General features: G+C 39.9%; 1 pseudogene; it reads right to left on the bottom strand.

The window, feature by feature from the left end:
- Positions 1-2,409: 2,409 nt before the first annotated feature.
- LOC110296094 (retinol dehydrogenase 11 pseudogene) lies at positions 2,410-5,434 on the bottom strand (annotated as a pseudogene).
- Positions 5,435-18,657: the final 13,223 nt, after the last annotated feature.

Raw genomic sequence — 18,657 nt, 5'->3', positions numbered from 1 at the left:
ACACACACACACACACACACACACACACACACACACTACTGCTACTACTACTACTACTACTACTACTACTACTACTACTACTACTACTACAGGGACTCTAGGATTTACATGCCACACTCTACGTTATATACCACAAAACCTCAGGGGAAGGTGCTATGCCTAACTTTTTGAGACACCCAAATACTTGGATCTGAACACATCTCTCCAGCCTGAGGAGCTGTGATTAGATCCTAAGGGTGTGGGCAGGAGAAGGTTGTGGACTTCCCAGGTCCTGACTGGACAATGAAGGAGTTCTACAAACCATCATAGAATGGAGACAGCTCTACTGTGACCTTTATTTCACTACATGAATGTGCCCACTGTTGCATATGTTTCTCCTTATATCAAAGTATCATCCACAATTATTTTTCAGAGTCAAACATTGTTTTAAAGCTTATCATAAAACCCTGCAGTTCTTCGTATAGTCTTCCTGTCACGCACAGGCCCTACTTTCCATAGTTTTGGTTGTTTCTTCTGGTACTGTGGGGTTAAGTGAGTATAGCTAAGTTGACAGTAATCAGGTTTAGGACCTTAGCATCATTTTGTAGAGAAGCATGTCACTTCCACTCCTTCATGTTATTTTGATGAGTGTGTGGTAGCGAGTATGAGTGGCATGCTTAAGTAGGTCTAAGAGTTTGCATGGAACTGTTGGCTTTTCCTGGGGGTAGTGACAATATTTCTTGCTTTCATTTTGCTTTGATTTGGTTTTTGGTCGAGACAGGAGTTCTCTGTGTAGTCTAGGCTGTCGTGGAACTTGGTCTGTAGACCAGGCTGGCCTCCAAGTCACAATGATCCATTTGCCTCTGCCTCTGGAGTGCTGGGATTAAAGGTATATACCATAACTTTTTAGCTGCTTTATTTTCTTTAAATATCTATACTTTTTTTTAACAAACTTTGATTTCTCTCTAAAATGTCTTTCAGAATAATTTTCCACATGTGGGTCATCAGATATTGAACATTTTTCTTTTTCTTTTTTTTTTTTCCAAGTAGAACCCATACTCCTTCACCCTTACCAGGGCATTCTGTGTTTCTATCTCTCTCCTCTATGTGAAATTCTCTCTTTTCTGCATTTCTTCTCTGTCTCTCTCTCTGTCTGTCTCTCTGTCTGTCTCTCTCTCTCTCTGTCTCTCTCTCTCTGTCTGTCTGTCTCTCTCTCTCTCTCTGTCTCTCTCTGTCTGTCTGTCTCTCTGTCTCTCTCTCTCTCTCTCTCTGTCTGTCTCTCTCTCTCTGTCTGTCTCTCTCTGCCTGTCTCTCTGTCTGTCTGTCTCTGTCTGTCTCTGTCTCGCTGTCTGTCTCTGTCTGTCTCTGTCTCTGTCTCTCTCTCTCTCTGTCTCTCTCCCCCCCCACCCTATCTTTTTCCTCTTAAGGAAGATTCTTCTTCTGCCCACAGGCCTCTCCTTTGGAATCCTAGCCACTTCTCAGGAGGTGACCCAGAAGCCTCTTCTCTGCTTGCCCAGCCAGAGAGATGGAGGGATGCTGTCTTCTGCATGGAGTTCTATAGGGCCACTGAAGTTCTCTGGTTCTCTCCCATCAGCCCCAGGATACACTGCCAAGCATTGTGGGATATTTAAAGCTGTGAGAATTCAAAGAACTCCATGGAAGCAGGGGCAGGCAGGCTGCAGTCTGTGGGCAGGAAGTGAGGGTTGAGCAGGAGAAGGCCTGGGACCCAGCACAGCAGCACTGTGAGAAGTGTTCCTAGGGTACAGTCTCAAGCCACCAGTAAGACACAGCCTGTGTCCTACCAGGAAGGAGGAAGAGCTGCGATCTTAAGGAAGGACAAATGGGAACCCAGGAGAAAGAAAACCAACCCTGGGACCTTCAGCTGACTAATAGCTTCACCCCTGTGTTTGTAGTTTTCTTTTCTTTTTCTTTTTTCCTTTTGTAGTTGAAAAGAACCTTTATTTTTATTGAAAGGTGAATATAAATTAAGTAAAATATTAATTCAATTAATCACTGCATTGTCAAAAGTGTTCCAATATCACCAGAAACTAATTTTAAAATACGGTTTATTGGCCGTAACAAGCCCATAAAAATTATTAATTTACAAATAATAGAAGTTAAAGGCTGTGGTCCTATCTGTCTCATATATTCAAGCTTAAAATATAATTGTCAGCCCAAGGAAATGGCAAACTCCCTTAGAATAGCATCCTCCAAGCAAGTGATAGGAACATGAGGGATTCCTGACACCCTTTGTCTGTATTTGATAAAAAGCTCCCAGATAAAGCACAGAATTTTAGTAAATGGAAGCTATCTCTACTTTATTTTGCAGTGCTTGGATCAAACCAAGGGCCTCACACATTACAGGACAGCATACACCTTCAATCTCAAAATTGATTTTTTTTTTTTTACAAAATTATTTATATGGGTGCCTGCATGTGTATCTGTGTACCACATTCTTGCAGTGCCCATGGAGGTAGATAAGGCTGTCAGATCCTCTAGATCATCTATACCTGAAGTTATAGATGGCTGTGGTTACCATGTGGGTCCTAGTAATTGAACCACGGTCCTCTGGAACAGCAGTCAATGCTAAGTCATCCTATATCTGTGCACACACTCCTGAAATGAACAACTTGTTAAGCTAATGTAAAAAAAAAATGCTCTAAAAGATTATGAACTATAATTACCAATCCTTAGGATAACATTTCTAAATAGAGACTTAGTTTCTTTCTTGTGCTTTGGATGTTTTCTTGCCGTACCGATTGGTGATTAAGACGGTGTGCCTTTCTATAGCTGTCTATTACAGTATTTCAGTTATGGTTTTAAATTCTTAGCTGACCCCTTCATGATCAGGTGTTGCAATCGGTCACTGAGAAGCACAGATGCTGCAGGGAATAAGTTTAAACTTCCATGCTGCTGGTTAGGAGTAGCTTCCAAAGGAAAATGGTAGCTGTGTAGGTCGTATGAAGGTGATCTGACTTAGTCAGTGATGCCTCTAGAAATGCTGGCAGGAGCAGGAGCAAAATAAGTCAGTACAAATTCAAGAGGTTTATAGGAACCTGGCAGTGTACTGGGATTTAACTGGATGCCAGGCAGGCAAGGTTTGAAGTTCTGTGCTCTTCTTGTTCAAGGTTTTGGCCACTCTGAAGGACAAACAACATCTCCAATCTTCTTTTGAGTCTAAACCATCACTTACCAATTCATAGGGAGATGACATCCCACAGCTATTGTTTCCTTGTAAGCTTGGCTAAAGACCCATGCCAAGTGGCAATCACTGAAATGACTGCCACTTAGGCTGTTGAGACCTTCTGTTATGGTACAGTACAGGCTCCTCTGGGCTCTCTGTTGAGGGGTCTTGATGAAAAAGAAGAGAAGCTGCCAAATCTGTCCCATAAAAGATGAGTGCCAAATCAGTTCAGAATGGATTGTGCCAGGGTGGACAGAATATGTTGTCACTCTGGAGTCTTTCAGCCTCCTGGCCAGTTCCTTAGTGAAGAGAATGTTGGCTAGTTTGCTGTGGCAGTAAGTGAGACCTGCGTTGTAGAACTTCTCACCCTGCGGGTTATGGAAATGGATCCTTCCCAGATGGTGTGACTACCCTTGACGGGGCTGATTCCCTCAACTTTTCTAGCAGCAAACGGGTCAAGAGGAAGTGACCCAGGTGGTTGATTCCAATGTGCATCTCAAAGCCATCCGCACTCTTGGAGTAGGGGCAGACACATCAGCATGCCACATTGTTGATTAGAATACACAGAGGCTTTTCCTCAGCTAAGAAATATTTGGCAAAGGCTTGAATAGACTTGGTACCAGCTAGGTCCAGTTTCCATACCAGGACCTGACTGTTCCCTGTGGCTTGGATCTCACTAGCCACCAGTTTCCCCCTTTTGCACATCCCAGCAAGCTAAATACACATGGGCTCCTATTTGGGCCAGGTCTTTAGCTGTCTCCTTCCCAATGCCTATGTAAGCACCAGTAGCCATGGCTACCTTCCCAGGAAGCTGGACATTAGATGCACACACTCCACTGGACAGCATTTTCCTGACTTTTGGTGTGGCTGAGTACAGAATGAAAGGAAGAGAGAGCAGTAGCAGGAACCCAATCATCTCAGCAGCCTATGCAATGCCACAGGCTCCTAGATTTCTTGGAATAAAGGAATCATTTTAAAGATTTATATTATTTTATTTTATGTGCATGAATGTTTTGTCTGTGTATGTATCTGTGTACTCTGTGTGTGTGTGTGTGTGTGTGTGTGTGTGTGTGTGTGTGTTACCCTCAGAGGCCAGAAGAAGACATCAGACCCCATGAAACTCGAGTTACAGACAGTGAACTGCCATATCGGTACTGGGAATTGAACCCAGGTCCTCTAGGAACACAGCCAGTGTTGCTAGCCTCTGAGCCATCTCCCAGCCTGTGCACCAGAACTCCAGAACTTTGCCTAGTGATGCCTACTCATGATGTGAAGTCGTTTTAAGGCTGATGCCTTAACTGACCTTCTCTTTATGGTAATGTGTGCTCTTTGTTCAGTTTAAAAGTAACTCTTTTCCTATATTTTCCTATATTATCCTCTAAACTTTGTTGGGTTGACTGTCAGTCACTGTGTTCCCAAACTGTCTTTAGAATGTTTTGTGAGGTAGAGGTCAGGATTCAACAAGCTTCTTTCTTTCTATATGGGCCCAGTTGTCAACTCCCTTTGCTAGACGGTTTTATCTTCCTCAGCTTTCTTTAGTGCTCTGCAAACTGCCTTTGTCAGCCACCATTGTCTATATCAATTTTTTTGTCACCATGACAAATACCTGAGAGAAACAATTGAAGAGAAAAGGCATATGTCTACTTATGTCCTTTAAAGATCTCCAAGGGCAGTAGGCTCCACTGTTTTAGGCCCACAACAAGGCACAAACTCCACAAGGAAGGGTGTGGTAGATAAAAGCTGTTCAGGATATGGCATCCAGGAAGCAAAGAGGGTAATAGAAAGAGCCAGGCACCAGATGCCATTCAGAAGTACTCTTCCTACCCCCAGTTTTGAGTTGGTGGTCAGAGTTATCAAAGAGACTCCCAAAACATTGTAGGCAATTGCTGTAGCCCTTGGTTTCCTCCCAAGAGGTGGAAAGCATGTTCCTATTACCAAAGACACCATGCATTTCAGACACAGGAGCCAGAAGACCTGAGCAGGATCTGATCTGAATGCTTCCTTCTTGAGGACTAACTTTCATGGTTGGTAACCAGAAGGCACCATACAAGCTTCCATGGCATCCATGAAACCACAACATCAACCAGAATGACACAATAACTCTAAAAGTGCAATAGTGGCAGCTTTCTAATTGGATGTAAGGCCTGCTCAACAAAAAGGAAATCATGCATGTTACTGGAAACCTAGTCAACTGCTTGGGGCTAGAGGAATCATGGATCTTATAGGAAAAGCTATAAATGCCACTTTACCAAACCACCATAATCCGTAACTACAGTCTAAATATTTATCCTCATACCCACAAGTAAGTGTAGTTCGCATTCCTCATCAAGAAAACTTCTGCTGGGCAGTGGTGGCGCACGCCTTTAATCCCAGCACTTGGGAGGCAGAGGCAGGAGGATTTCTGAGTTCGAGGCCAGCCTGGTTTATAGACTGAGTTCCAGGATAGGCAGGGCTACACAGAGAAACCTTGTCTCGAAGAAACAAAAAGAAAAAGAAAGAAAACTTTTATTTAAAACAGATGTAGACAATTACAGAAAATCACAACTGATCAAAATGCAAAGAATAAGAGATCGTGCATTACCCAGTCCCAGCTGATGTCTCTACAGTACAATTCTTGCACATAAGGTTCAGGGATCATTGCTGAAGAAATAGGGGGGAGGGGCAGGGTGAGATTGTAAAAGCCAGAAGAGCAGGATGTTTGATGTGATACATCCATGAAGTCTCATCATCGAGGCTGCCTAACCACAGCCTGAACAAGGATGACACCAATAGACATGTAACATGGAAGAGGGAAAGCTCACATAGCCTCAATCCTGCACAAAGAACTATAAGCAACTAAGGAATGATGTGAGCAGGAGAAATAGTCTTCCTTAGGGAAGGGCACACTAATTGTTTATCCAATACCAAATGTTCAGCCCTGAAATCATGTACAAACAATTAATATTATATGGACTGGGTAGCTTATATTTAGAAGTGTGTGTGTGTGTGTGTGTGTGTGTGTGTGTGTGTGTGTGTGTTAACAACTACAGAAAAAGAGGCCATAATTTGAGAGATAGCAGGGGCTACATAGGAGGTGTCAGAAGGAGAAAAGGGGAAGGGAAAATGTTTCAATTATATTATAATTCCAAAAATGAAAAATATGTACAAAAACACTGTAGTAACTTACTCCCTCCAGCTAGGCCCCACATCTTAAAATTTCTACTGTCTCCAACATAGATCCACAAGCTTGGGGAGAAGGGAGAGACCAAGTCTTCAACACATTAATTAGCCCTTGGGGGAATTTCACCTTCAAACCATACCAAGAGGATTCTTCTTAAAGGGTCTAGCCTGAGCCTTTGAATTTCTGACCATCTTTGGAGAGTCCTATGTTCCCTTTCTTTCTCTTGAATGAGCTTTGAGCTCTGGTTTAACACATCCTTCTATATTTCATCTAAGTCCTAAATGTTTTTTGCTACTGTACTTATATGTTTTAGGAACTATTTGTACAATTAAACACACACAAACACAAACATAATTCTAGTATTCCTTACTCACTTGCATCTGTGATTTAGACAAATGCAAGGAGAATCTACATATTTCTAATAACTAGGTTTCTAACCTATAAGTCATCTGTCTTCTCCTTCTCAATATTTTGGTTCATCAGTTTCTTCCCATAGACTTTTGTAGTTGCAAACATTTTTGTGTAATTTTTGCTCATCTGTGATTAGGAGGAATGACAGTTAATCTTATCAATTTGACTAGATTTAAAAATTACCATGGAAACAGATCACTGAATATTCATGAAAGTGATTCCAGAAAGATATAAACTGGGGATGGAAGGCCCAGACTGAACAGGTCCTGATTTAAGTGGAAAGCAGCATGGATCTCCTTCTGCTTCCTGATGATGGAAGCAATGTGACTAACCATTCATGCTTCTGCCACCAAGCCTTTCAGACCACGGTAGACTATATCCCTCTTAAAATTGCAAGACAAAATAAATCCTTCCTGAAGTTGTATTTGCCAGGTATTTTTTCACAACAATAAGGAAATTAACTCATACAGACAGTTAACATTTTATGTTATTCTAAGTGTAACTTCTGCCTTTTCCAGTTTCTGGCTGGTACACTGAAATATAATCATTGATATAATGATTTCAACTTTGAATCCAGAAACATTGGTGGAACAGTTAATCATCCTAATTAGTGGATTTTCCAGTTTTCTGGCTGGTACACTGAAATATAATCATTGATATAATGATTTCAACTTTGAATCCAGAAACATTGGTGGAACAGTTAATCATCCTAATTAGTGCACCTTTGATGTCTTTTTTAAAGTTCTATGTATACAATCACACTGGAGTGACTTGTTCTGACTCCATTTTGTGTCTGCTTAGACACTTTTCAGGTCTCTATGCCCCCAACAGCAATGTCTGCCTTGGAAGCACAATTGGCATTTCCAAGATCCTGATCATGGCCCAGATGTATTACCCAAAATAATGTTCTACAAACCAAACATAAGCTAAAATAAATGAAAAGGATATAAGACAGAATTAATTGTCATGCTATGTCTGAAATAACTATTGTTTTGCCAAAACAAATGTGACAGTAACTCTGACCTTTGCCTAAGATGGATGTAACTGTGGGTTTTAACTTTAAAAATGTTGTACCCCTAAGTTTTGGTGCCAAGAGTCTGAGGCACTATCCCATTGTTGGTTATCAGCCAAAGGCAAAGGATGGTCTCTAATTTGATCTTATGTGTGTGATGATCTACAATATTCTCACCTATACATTCTCCTCTTAAAAGCATATATTTTGTTTATTTTTATCAACTCCTTTCTCCATGGCTATGATCTTCATTTATCAAAGATTTGATGTAGTTACCAAAACTACTTTTACCTTGTTTTGAGTTTCAATGGAAAACTTTTAATATCCTACAATTAATCGGATTTCTTTTATGTTTAGAGAGATTTATTGGAGCACCCTTGTCCTAATTGGCTAAAAACATCTAAAATCATGAATATGTGTTCACTCTTCTTCTATTTTAATGGTATGTAATTTTTCTCCTTTAATCTGGTGTCCTACTTTGGGTTGTTCCAAAAACAGATCTTGAGACTTGAAGAAGCAGTTAGTTTATGAGATGAATACAGGAACCACTTTTCTGGAGTGGGTGAGTCACAGGCTCAGAGAAGGCACCATTTTGAAAACAGTATTATTATCCAGAAGTTAAAGACATCATTTGTTTCTGAAATGTTCGGTATTACAAGTGGTGAACAACTCTATGTGCAATGGGGCTTTGATGCATGTGTCACTGAAGCCTCTTTCTTCATTTTCTTGGTCTGAACAGCCCATTTTTCAAAGACAGAGGGATGCTGGCATCACTCACTATTGTTGTGTTCCAAATTATCCAGCTCATTATGCCTGGTAGTGTTAGTTTTATGAAATCAGGAGCATTAGCATCTGGGGTACATATTCCTGTCATTATATTTATGTGGCGGGTTGTTTCTTTTCTTAACATATAGCACTTCTTTGTCTCTTTCACTATTTTAGCTTAAATATATGTATTCCAGGTGCTTTCCATGTCCACTTGCTTATATCATTTTCTGTCCTTTCATTTTCAGTCTGTGTGGGTCATTGCTGGTGAGGTGTGTTTCCTCCTGACAAAAATCAGTTGGCTCCAGTTTTTAATCAATTTTGCTAGTCTGCATTTAAAAAAAAAAACTGAAAGAGATTTATGACCATTTACAGTTAGGGTCATTGAGCACTGTGATTCCTGAAATTCAGTCAGATTATTTTCCTGGTTGAGACAAACACTGTAAATTTGTTTGTTTGTTTGTTTGTTTGTTTGTTTGTTTGTTTTCTCCCATGTTCAGTGAAGGAGTGTCCTGGATTACTGAAAAGAATATGTTTGGATCCTTCTTAATTCATTTTTGTTTCCAGCCATTCTTCTCATCATACTTCTTCCCTGACCTTTAATGCTTACCACTGTCTTTCTTCCTTACTTCTCTGTAGAATTCTTTTAAGTATCTTCCACAGTGCAGGCTACTGGTCATGAATTGTTTTAGTTTGTGCTTACCTTGAAAGTTTTTTCCCCTCTATCCTTTTATTTCTTAGCATATTTGTACTCTAATATTTAGATGTGTCTCTCAGAAACAAAAATATGTAGTTGATTGACTTTACTTTTAATCTACCAGTTTATTTGTCTTTTAATTTGGCATTTCATGTATTACACTTAATTTTAATGTTGAAAATTGGCTAGCTTTTCTATCTTCTTTTTCATGTAGGATCTCATTTTTTTTTATTGCTTTGTTTGTTTTGGAGACTATAGGAAGAGAGTCTCAGAGTTTTGAGGTAAAATTTACATCCTGGAATAGAGTTAGTAAAAACTCAGGTTGGTCCTGAGGAGATGGCTCTGAGGTGAGGCGCATTTGTTGCTCTGATGGAGGAGCAGGTTTCCCAGTACACACATGAAAATTCACAGGTGATATGACACTTTCTTCTGACCAAGCATGCATGTACTGCACATATATACATGCATGCAGGTAACACATTCAAAGACACAAAATTAAGTAATTAAATATATTTTTTAAAAGCCCAGATGTCTACCAATCACATTAATTCCACTGCTCAGAGGGGTCACCTGGCACACTCCACACCTGTTTGCTTGATGTGTGGTGACAGAAACTAGAGATAGAGTTTATACAAGAAAACCACAAACCCAGTATATTCTTGAGAATAACCTGGACATCCTAGACCAGCATATGCATGGAGTAGAAAAATAGGGCCAAATAATAAAGCAGTTTCCCTGGGCTGAGCTGAGACTGGTGCACAGTAGATATCGAATGATAGGGAAACAAACAAAGACAACCCCTTTATCTCTCTCTTATGTTCTGAAGTAGAAGACAAAGCCAGGTCCTGCTTCCCTGGAAGAAGAGTGGGATGAAAGGGGAGGGGAGAAGAGGGAAGAAAACTGTGAGTGTCTTTTCCCTAGTAGGAAAAACCACAATGATTTCATTTTCCAGAGGAACATTGAAGTGAAACAGGTGGATAGTGGCTTCTGCAAGGCAATACTGTGTGCCACATATGTGACTAGCCCTTCATCTATAATTTCCCACATAATTTCCATCACAGCCCAGTAAATCAGGCTCGTTTCCAGTGAGGCTCAAAAGTGCAAGTTCAGTGACACGAGCTGTTGTTTGTAAGAGATCACTCAACTTTGACCCACATCCTTACTCACAACACACTCCCTCACTATGGCCCACCCCCAACCAGCAATTCTACCACCCCACAGCAGCCGCTTGTCTTCATAAGTGCTTTGTTCTAGCCTGTGTGGGGTTTATTTTATTTCCTTAGAGGTCAATTCCTCTTCTAGTTCCTAGAGATAATATCTTATAATCTCCTTCTTCTTCCAAAAAAAAAAAAGTAAGCAAAGAGTCTGGGGTGTCCAAACTGAGGGGTAATGAATGGTGTGGTTCAGGGTGAGAGGCTGTTTCTTCTGATAAAACAAGGCACTTAGCTGATTGTTAAAGTCTCCACTTTCTATGGAGGTAATCACTCTCTCTGCTGGTACTTTACCCAAACCTGGGAAAATGAGGATCAGAGATGGGAAGTCTGATAGGACCAGAGATCACGTCACTCAACTGGAAGATGAATCAGCTTCTTAGAGCTGTGGTCAGAGGTCACCAGAGATTGGGTGCTTCAAAAAAATATTACTTCATAGCTCTGAAAGCAAACAGTTTGGAATAAAGCCATTGATCAACAGGGCCTTCTACCTTCTGGTGGCAGTCTTTGGCCCACCTCATCTTGTAAACACACACACACACTGTGCATCTCTGTCTTTATCCCCACAACCTTCTTTCCTGTGTGTGTCTTCTCTCCTTTTCCTATATAAACACCAGCCATACTGGATCAGAGCCATCCTACCTAAGCATGACTCAACTCAATTATAACTGAGTGACCCATATTCTAGCTAGATCACATTCACCAAGAATAGGGCTGTATTTTACACAGATTCAAGATACAACTTAACCCACACTCAAGGCCTCCTCAGACATGCAGAAGTAGCTATGAATTACTGGAGCCTTCAATGTACTGCCAAGATTTAAAAGTGCCAATTAGTATATGTTTAATACACTGGGATTAGAATTAGGGCAGCATTTAGCTGTAGTCAAGAGGTCCCAGGTTCAAAGTCACATTCACCTTCTTTACTTTAGGGTTTTGTTTTGTTCTTGTTGTTCCATAAAAGGAGGTTGTAAAAGTAACAATCAACACAGGGGTAACAGTGAATTATCAGCAAAGATGAAATTAGAGTATGAAGTTACCATTTAAGGTTATCTATAGTGTGAATTCTGGAATTTTAGTTTCTTTGAAACCACAGAAATATTATAAAAATATGTTTTTGTTTTAATCCCAGGTGTGGGGATATGGTACTAACTATAAAACCAGGGATGGAGAGGGTATAAAGAGTCAGAAAAAAACCCACAAAGTAGCAAAGACCAATTACAAGTGGCACCTCAACATGGGGCATAAAAATTAAGGATAAAACCAGGAAGTCTGATTTCAAATGCTCCAGAGGAAACAGCAGAGATGAAGGAATAGTTATTTTTTTCAATATGCAAAACAAAAAATTTATTGCAGCTGCTACTGCTGAGATTTCCACCACCACCACAGCCACCCTGCTTTGCTCCTAGAGGGGATTTGCTGATTTTTCTTTTTCTTCTTCCTATATTCTGTTTCAAAAAAGATTGGAAGAATGGCTGAGCAGTTGGAAAAATTGCAGGTGGAAATGGAGGATCCTGAGTAACAAAAAATGGCTGAAATAGAAAAACAAAAAGGTTCTTTGCTCTTCTTTCTCATTTCTGAAATGGTTGCAGAGTTGGCTGTGCATATGAAAAGTTTGTGGGTGGAAGAGCACCAGAAAAGAGAGAAGAAAAAGATTCAGTCCCAGTGACTGAGCAAGAGAGCAGGAGTTTCCCTGAAGGAAGAAAGAGGGAAAGAAACTGCCAGAAGGGGGTAGGGTCAGAGAAAATGTCTAAAAATAGGATGGCAATTTGATGAAACAGCTCACTATAAAGAGAGGGTCAATCTCCAACCAACTGCACCACCAGGGTTGGAGGAAGAGTAGCTCACGGTTACAAGATCACATCAGCTTTCCCTGTACTTATTCAGCATATGTCTACTAAATGTGTGAGAAAAGGTTATGACAAGATAGGACGTCATGGCCAGGCGTGGTGGCGCACGCCTTTAATCCCAGCACTCGGGAGGCCAAGGCAGGCGGATATCTGAGTTTGAGGTCAGTCTGGTCTATAAAGTGAGTTCCAGAACAGCCAGGGCTATACAGAGAAACTCTGTCTCAAAAAAAAAAAAAAAAAAAAAAAACCAAACAAACAAACAAAAGATAAGGCGTCATCCTAAAGAAATGACAGATTTAAGACATTTTAAAGAAGCCATGATTTCATATAGGATCCATACACCTTATGTGAAAAGCATAAACAGAATTATTCCCCAAGACTGGAAAGTATTGGTAACAGCTCTACTGCAGTCTGGTCCGCAGCTGCAATGGTTAACATGGTGGAGAGACAAAGCCACGAATACTGAACAGCAAAATAGAGCTGGGGCGGGAGGGATAAATACAGTAAAAGACCAGTTGCTGAGTGAAGGTCAGTACTCTGATATACAAGAACAGATTACAGTTGATGATGTCACTATAGAACAATGTCACATGGTGGCTTTAAGCACTAGGGACAAAGTTGAAGACCCTGGGAAGAAGTCCACCTCATTTACAAAGATCATACAAGGTTCTGGAGAAGTCTTCACTGATTTTTTTTTTAACAGAGATTAATCTCAGCTAAAACTTCAACATAAAATTCTTATTAATCTAAAATAAAAGTTCATTGACAACTGTCCTTCAGTGGGGTAGGCCAAACACTGCGTTGTAAATGAAGACTTGGATTAAAACAAATGTTGTCTATTAAAATGTTCAAAATGAGCCTGTAAAAGCAAAACTGATGATTCCTTTGACAGAATATATTTTCCCTTTATAGGTAAAGAAAAAAATTCACATGTACGAACTAAATCTTAGAGCCCTTTTCTTTAATACTAGAAATCTAATAGTCTAAATCTTCATTTTTCAAATATTGGTGAACCTGTTTTTCCATACCTTTTTCTATCTATTTATATCTTTAAATTTTTATCCTAAGAGAGTCAAAGATTTTTTTTCTAAATAAAAATGAGAAGTGTATTTTTAGTGACACTTAATGCATAAACATCAAGAATTCTACCAATAATATAGATTATTCCAGAGTGGATTACACTGTAATTTATAGGAATAATGTCTGAAGAAGAAAAAAACAGGGCTTTTTTACTATCCCCTTGCAAGAGCGGGAAAGGTTTGCTTTCACAGCACCTACTTATAAAAATGTTCAACCTGTTAAAAGGTATCAGTGGAAAGATCTTCCACTGGGAATGTTAAACAGTCCAACTTTATGTTAATATTTTGTGCAAAAACTGCTAGAAATAATTCATAGGCAATTTTCTCAATCTCTTATTTATCATTACATGGATTATAGTTGTGATCACAGGCTTTTCCACCTGTGCACAAGTTCCCTAAAATAATGACCCTAAGACTTATTATTTCTGAATAAGTATGTAGGTCAAAAGCTTTAGCTTGTACTCTGAATAACCCATAACTTAATTACTCATTTATTCTATTCCATGTGCTACAATGTGATTGGTTTTGATTACCTCTCCTTGTCTTCATGCAACTGTCTCCTTCAGCATTGAGGTGAATCTCTCCTGTACCTGAGTCTATGCCAGAAATCCTCTCTCTGTACCAAATTTCCTCTTCCCTATTTCCTGCCTATGTTAATGGGCAAACAGCATTTTATTGACAGATTATGCTTCCATACATTGCACAAGAGATTCTTTCTACGTATATTTTGTTAGTTGATTGGGATACACATATTTTAGAGAAAATGTTTAAGGAAACACAAAGAATTCTGTCATGCTGGGGGGTTACAGATTGCTTCTGAAAAACTACAGAGAGAAGATTCTATTTGGGTGTTAAAAATAAGTCAACACTGGATGGTTTTAGATCTTCGACAAGGGAGCTAAAACCATCCAGTGGAAGGAAGACAGCATTTTCAACAAATGGTGCTAGCACAACTGGTTATTATCATGTAGAAGAATGTGAATTGATCCATTCCTATCTCCTTGTACTAAGGTCAAATCTAAGTAGATCAAGGAATTTCACATAAAACCAGAGACACTGAAATTTATAGAGGAGAAAGTGGGGAAAAGCCTCGAAGATATGGGCAGAGGGGAAAAATTCCTGAATAGAACAGCAATGGCTTGTGCTGTAAGATCGAGGATTGACAAATGGGACCTCATGAAACTGCAAAGCTTCTGCAAGGCAAAAGACACCGTCAATAAGACAAAAAGGCCACCAACAGATTGGGAAAGGATCTTTAACTATCTTAAATCAGATAGGGGACTAATATCCAATATATATAAAGAACTCAGGAAGGTGGACTCCAGAAAATCAAATAACCCCATTAAAAAATGGGGCTCAGAGCTAAACAAAGAGGAGGAGGATGTGGTTTAGCTCAGAGCTAAACCTGAGGAATACTGAATGGCTGAGAAACACCTGAAAAAATGTTCAACATCCTTAATCATCAGAGAAATGCAAATCAAAACAACCCTGAGATTCCATCTCACACCAGTCAGAATGGCTAACATCAAAAATTCAGATGACAGCAGATGCTGGCGAGGATGTGGAGAAAGAGGAACACTCCTCCATTGTTGGTGGGATTGCACAACCACTCTGGAAATCAGTCTGGCGGTTCCTCAGAAAATTGGACATAGAACTATCGGAGGATCCCATACCTCTCCTGGGCATATATCCAGAAGATGTCCCAACCGGTAAGAAGGATACATGCTCCACTATGTTCATAGCAGCCTTATTTATAATAGCCAGAAGCTGGAAAGAACCCAGATGCCCCTCAACAGAGGAATGGATACAAAAAATGTGGTACATTTACACAATGGAGTACTACTCAGCTATTAAAAAGAATGAATTTATGAAATTCCTAGGCAAATGGTTGGACCTGGAGGGCATCATCCTGAGTGAGGTAACACAATCACAAAAGAACTCAAATGATATGTACTCACTAATAAGTGGATATTAGCCCAGAAACTTAGAATACCCGAGATATAAGAGACAATTTGTAAAACACATGAAACTGAAGAAGAACGAAGACCAAAGTGTGGACACTTTGCCCCTTCTTAGAATTGGAAACAATCACCCATGGAAGGAGTTACAGAGACAAAGTTTGGAGCTGAGACAAAAGAATGGACCATCTAGAGACTGTAATATCCAGGGATCCATCCCATAATTAGCCTCCAAACGATGACACCATTGCATACACTAGCAAGATTTTGCTGAAAGGACCCTGATATAGCTGTCTCTTGTGAGACTAGGCCGGGGCCTAGCAAACACAGAAGTGGATGCTCACAGTCAGCTATTGGATGGATCACAGGGCCCCCAATGGAGGAGCTAGAGAAAGTATCCAAGGAGCTATAAAGATCTGCAACCCTGTAGGTGCAACAACATTATGAACTAACCAGTACCCTGGAGCTCTTGACTCTAGCTGCATATGTATCAAAAGATGGCCTAGTAGGCCATCACTGGAAAGAGAGGCCCATTGGACATGCAAACTTTATTTGCCCCAGTACGGGGGAATGCCAGGGCCAAAAAGTGGGAATTGGTGGGTAGGGAAGGGGGGGGTATGGGGGACTTTTGGGATAGCATTGGAAATGTAATTGAGGAAAATACGTAATAAAAAAATAAGTCAACACAAAATTCAACCACAAAATGTACAAATTAGAGATCATTTGAAACCTCTTATTCATTTTCAAAGGTTAATGGGACATATTAATTGGCTACAGCCTACCATTGGACTAACTACTCATGAGTCTAGTAACTCTTTTTCAAACAATACAAGGAGTTTCAGACTTAAACAGTCCAAGATGTCCATTTTCATTCAAACCACCTCACCCAGCAATCTCTATAACAGATAAAAGAGATCATAGACAAAATGTATTGCTGGAAATAGTGTTACTCCCTAGAATTAAAATGAACAATTCTCTGAGAAAATACTATTGTAAGGAGAATCTCTTATAAGCATCACCTGTCAATAAAAAAGCCTATGCCCAATGAGCTGAGACAGGAAATTAGAGGTGGGTCACTGGCAGCAAGAGAGAGGATTCTGGGAAATAGTGAGAGGTCCATGAGATTCACTGGGGAAGATGTCACAAGATGGATGCATGATCTCTGAGCACAGGTTAACAGCCATGTGACAGAGTGTAGATTAGAATATATGGGATATTTTAAGTTATTATCTAGTCATACCAGAGCCTAACTATATGGCCACAGTATTTCTAAATATATTTTGAGTCTGAGTCTTATATCTGGTAGCACAGGGCTGGAATGAAAAAACAGACCAAACTTCTACATACTATAATTTTAAATTTCTATGCACAGTCACAAAATACATAAAGGGAGAAATAGACAAGGGTATAATTCATAGATTTTTAACACAGTTCAATAACCAAAAGGTAAATAAATGATAATATATAAAAGGTGCATATAACATGATCAATATGCTTGATTTAATCTCTAACTAGATCGTTACAACCCACATTAGAATATAAACACTCTTCTGAAGGAAATGTGAAACATTTAAATGTTTTTTTTTTGTTGTTTTACTGGTCAGAAAAAAAAGTCTCAGAAAATTCTAGCAGGAGTGTGCAACCACTGGCCCACAACTACTATGGATGCTACTCAACACAAAATGGCAAGCCTACTTAAAACCTTATACGATTTCTTTTGGGGATTTTTTTTGTAACTTGGCTGCTTGGTAAACTTTATACAATGTCAAGTTTAGATACATCCATTACAATCAACATCATAGTCTCTGACTGTAGAGCAAAATTTAAAAAACAAACTCTTACATAAAACCTTCATCATGGGAAATTCCAAAGTCTTTTAGGTGACCTCATAGATGGAAAGAAGACAGTAATGAAAATCAGAAAGTTTTTAAAATTCCAGCTATTTTTCATATGCAGAAATGGACAGCACAGTTTATTGCTCACAGAAACTAGCTGTTGCATTTGAGTGAGACAGCTGGCTAGTCCACTCAAAGCCAACTCATCAAATGGCCAGGTAACCAAATGCCAAATATGTAGGAAGTTAAGCTCTCTGAATAGCAATGTACTGAACAACTAATTGGAATTACTAAGTTTCTTTTTTAATGTATTCGATTTCTATTCCATCCCTTGAGCTCATGTGAAATTGTTGAGATCAAACTAGAGCTACTTATCAACCACTGACAGAAAATGTCAAGAAGCCCTGGTGGTAAGGATGGGGGTTCCCTCACACATATTTGCTGATAGCAAGAATGTCCACAAAAGACTGCAAAGACCACAACGTTGCCCAAATGCCATAGCAACCTTGTAGGGAAAAAGCTCTTCTACAAGGCTGCCCACCCAGCAAGAGTCTGCCCAGAGCTGGACTAACAACACCTTTGTTATAGCCAAAGACTATCATTTCAAAACAACTCTGCAACCTTGCTCATTTTAGAATGCCAGCACTCATGATGCAGAGGCTGGTGGAGCTCTGTGAGTTCAAGGTCAAACTGGTCTTGTTACAAAGCAAGTCCACGATAGCCAAGGCTGGTTACACTGAGAAACCCTACCTCAAAAAAAAATAATAAATAAATAAATAAAATAAAAATAAAATCTTGTCACTTCCCTGAACACAATCATTGCTTGTTATGGTCTCACATCCCAGACTACCACCCCTGTTATCTGGAGTAAAACTTTTTAATGTAGAGATTATAAGGGCTGGTGTGGAGGCAAAAAATAGTCAAAAGGGTAATGAACAGGCAGTTGTTTCTGTAATTTTAACAACTGGCCATTCAGCAAGTTTGATGGTGTAAGCTCTTCTTAGTGACAGATGGCCCAAATCTCCAAATGCTGCACCAAGCCCAGACAGGAGGACACTTAAAGCAAAACAGCAGATTATGTCTTTCTTTTTTTTTTTTTGAAAGGTTTTGAGAGGATTTTGTGGCTTAGGGATCATAGGTCCCTGGCTTGAGGCCTAGGACTTACCCTGAGATGCTACTGGAGATGAGACTGAACTTTCAGTTTTCTTTTTCCATGTTGCGGTCCTGTCCTTAGAGTGTGAAGGAAGAAATTCACTCAGCTGTGCTGGGCAGTAATGGTTAGTGGTCTCTGCTCGAGCATGTGTTCTGGCATGCCAGCATACAAAGACAGTATGCCAGTGGAGCCCACGTAGGCCAGAGTCACTAAAGAACTGTGCTGGGGTGGCTAGGGAGAAATCGTCCTTCCTCGGAATATCGCAGATAAGGAGATGCCCCTGCAGACATTTTTAGGAGTGGAGAGCAGAGAAGAACAAGTCCCGGGTAGGGTGGCTTCTGCTGTGGCTCCAAGCACCTGTTT

This window comes from Mus caroli, unplaced genomic scaffold (genome assembly GCF_978045245.1).
Source record: "Mus caroli unplaced genomic scaffold, Mus_caroli_1 scaffold_7, whole genome shotgun sequence".
Classification (NCBI taxonomy): Eukaryota; Metazoa; Chordata; class Mammalia; order Rodentia; family Muridae; genus Mus; species Mus caroli.
Note: the sequence above shows the minus strand (reverse complement) of the source record. Positions and strands in the feature narration are given on the sequence as shown.